This window comes from Aplysia californica, unplaced genomic scaffold (genome assembly GCF_000002075.1).
Source record: "Aplysia californica isolate F4 #8 unplaced genomic scaffold, AplCal3.0 scaffold00612, whole genome shotgun sequence".
Taxonomy (NCBI): Eukaryota; Metazoa; Mollusca; class Gastropoda; order Aplysiida; family Aplysiidae; genus Aplysia; species Aplysia californica.
Window position 1 is genome coordinate 145,437 of NW_004797882.1, and position 3,469 is coordinate 148,905.

General features: G+C 39.9%; 1 protein-coding gene across 1 annotated transcript in view; it reads right to left on the reverse strand.

The window, feature by feature from the left end:
* Nucleotides 1-2,925, reverse strand: part of LOC101851296 (sodium-dependent phosphate transport protein 2B) — a gene marked incomplete in the record, with an annotated part of 29,089 nt that extends 26,164 nt beyond the window's left edge. Inside the window, 1 exon segment of the mRNA XM_013087627.2 lies at nucleotides 2,673-2,925.
* Between the last annotated feature and the right edge of the window lie 544 nt (nucleotides 2,926-3,469).

A 3,469-nucleotide genomic window follows, 5' to 3' on the forward strand; every position in this document is an offset into this window, starting at 1 on the left:
CGAAAAGGGAGCGGAAGAATAAAGGATTTAATTATGATGCGCCTTTTCAGTCATTGATTTGTTTCCTCTTACTGGCAACTCTAAACTCTTCCTTCCTATCGTCCTTATCTCCCCTTCTTCTTATTTTGTTTGTTACTCTCTTGTAACACCTCTAATCTCGTGGGGCTCATAATATGACCTTATGCAGTTGCGAGCGCCCTAAAACCTCTACTAAAACTAAACGAAAATAGGAATTTTCCCAGTACAAACGTCTAGTTATACGAAAAGGGCAAATAGGACTGATCGTAAGGTGAGAGGTAATTCCCAGAGCAGACCGCCCATTGAGTTCAGTGGAACTGAGCCGTGGCCAATCAGAATTTTTTTTCCTTGGAAGGGCAAAAAGCTATCATTTTGACACAATTTGGCAGAATTCGACGGTTTCCTTTAAAATCGAAACACTTTATTTTTCAAGGACGAAAGTCGAACCGGTCACAGCCATCAGTTGTGAACTGCCATCACAAGGCTTGTAGTCCTAGAGTCTCAAGGTCTTAAGTCATTTTTTATTTTATTTCGCCCAAGGGCCTGTGTTGGACAATGCCATCACGATATAATATTTTGGGGTAAATTTTTACTTTCCCCCCCGCACATAGATGCACTGCTTCAGGGGTCAAAAAGCAGTATTGTTTACTGTTGATCACACATAAAGCCACCAAAACTGTCGAACATCAATTATTTTCAAGAAATGTTCAAACCTAACTGTAAAATATCAAATTATGGGTTAAAACCCAGAATGCCACACATCTCAATTAAAACAGAGGGGCATTCCCTCCTGTAACTACCCATATTTTTTTTTACCCCCACTAACCCCCTCCCCCCCCCCCAAACCACACCCAATTGGTCCAAAGCGCGGCGCAAATTACTACGCAGTTAGGCATAATGTGATATAACTCTATTAAGAACAATTGAACTTTTAAAAAACTCTTAATTTGCGATGGAAATGGAGGTTAATATCCGTGTTCAGCGCATCAATATAATAATATAGTAGGAAATGGACAACTGATAGCTTAGTGTGAGTCGGGAGGGAAGATAAAAGAATACCTTTTAAAACATGATTTTTTCTGTGGTGTGGGTGGTGGGGGGTGGGAGTGAGAAGAGGTCGTTTGTTCAGAGGATTGTCTCTGACAGGACTGGTGGTCACAGCAGGTTCGACTTTGTCTCTATCTGCGTTACACTGTGAGAGTACAACTTACTACATGTATGAGCATAATAAGCAAGCAGGTGGGATCGAGTGTTGTATTCGTGAATGGTTGGGGGGGGGGGGGCGTGTACACTTTTGATACTCTGCGCTCACACGGAGAGAGGGGGGGAGAGAAGGAGAGAGAAAGAGAAAGAGAAAGAGAGAGAGAGAGAGAGAGAGAGAGAGAGAGAGAGAGAGATGGGGGGGGGAGGGAGAGAGACAGAGAAAGAAACAGACAGACAGACAGACAGACAGACAGACAGACAGACAGACAGACAGACAGACAGACAGACAGACAGACAGAGGGGGGGGGGGGAGATCTTAAGAATATCTCTTTGAAATAATATACACTCTACTTGTATATTTATGTATTTGCGGTTGGTATAATTTATCCAACCACAATTGTTGACATATTATTACTAGACACTCACAGGATGTTGCATCTATGCTGCAGTAGTATGCACCCTAGAAAATGAAGAACCGCCCCCCCACCCCCCCACCCCCTTAAATTGAGATGAGACATTAATAATAATGTTTCTTGATAAAAAACGAAGAACTCTCTTGAAAAGTCAGAAGTTGAATCTTCAGCCGAACCTGTTGAAAAGCCACGTGTGTACAAACAGCCACTTCCCATTTTCCTCTTTGTCTTTTTCACACTATTATGGCTGTGTAAAAAGGGCACCTGTATAAGTCGGCCACTTTTCTCCTTGGCAACGGGTGACGGAAGAAAACACTCGATCACAGTGGGTCTTTATACAACAACAAAAAAAGCAACAGGAAAGTCTTGATCAGCAATCGCACTCTAGATAAGATTTGTCTTTCACCGGGCTCGGGGTCGAACAGACAGCAAGCAAATAATGTTTTTAAAAATTCTTTAAAGGCGTAAGAGACAAAAATTATTTCCCATTGGCATAGAAATACACACACACACACACACACACACACACACACACACACACACACACACACACACACGCATATACTGTATATAGGGTACATTTCGAACCAATCTGCACAACTAGAAAAACGTAATGGAATACTTCATAGTTACTCGTTGTTACATGCCGTTTTAATTTAAAGTTTTAGATAAAGAAAACAATTGAAAGTTTGCATGACCAACGAAGTTATGCTTCTTTTTCTAAAATATCCAAAAGCAACGTGTCTTACAGTGAGCAACATGCGCGTCCACAGTGGGTTATTCATAGTCATAGTTTATGTGAGAAAGGAGATCATTATTAGATAGTAACTTAAGATCGCTTACAACTAAAATGACCACAATCCGATCATTTTCCCCACTCTAACAAATTTGAAAACAAAATGAAAAAAAAACAACCGTCAAAGAATAAAAAAACCAAAAAACATATAAGTTTTGAATTGTCTTCTTCACAGCAAAGACCTAATATCGCCCCAAACACGTGGAGGCACGAAGTTTCACAACAAGAAATAAACAACTTACCTCGGATTTATAACGTTTCGCAGAAAATAAAGAAGATCCGGCGGTCCTTAAGAACAGGAATTTCAAGGAAATCAGGCTTGTGAAGATATAAAATTTATAAAAATCATCGTTTGTATACTGTTTTCTAAAGATGCTATTAATTTAACTAAATACAGAGCTTTTTTTGAGGAAAATTGGTTTGGCCTGCCAGCCACGCCGGGACAAGAGCACGCTTGTGACGATTGCGCGCGCTGTTTTTGTCACAGGTAAACGTCTGATTGGCTGTCGGAAAGACGCTCGATAATGCCGCCTGTTGGGCCCGCGAACACTTGATTTTCACTAATGTTAACACGCTTAAAAGAACGTGTCGTAGTTCTTCGGCAGTTCAGAAGTCTCTGTGTAATGATATAATTCAAGTCTAATTTCGCTTTCATTGTTTTTGTTACTCTGACTAAATGTATGTCTTGCTTTTTATTAGTGTTTGATTGTTTATTTGTTTGTTTGTTTGTTCCACTTCCTTTGTGTGTGTTTTATTTGTTTTGGGGGTTTTTTAGGGGAGGGGTTGGGGGTGTTTGTTGTTGTTTTTTGTTGTTTCTTCTGCTGTTGTTGTTATTATTGTTGTTTTCGTTGCTGCTGCAGTTGTTGTTGTTGCTGTTGTTTTTGTTTGATGAGGGGGGTGGGGGAGAATGTTCACATTGGACATAAAAGATTGTATTTGTTTTTTATTTTGTTTTTGTTTGTCTGTTTGTTCCTTTTTGATTTTCTTAAAGTTAGGTGTCTTTGTTTCTACGGATATAATACAAACAAACACACACACA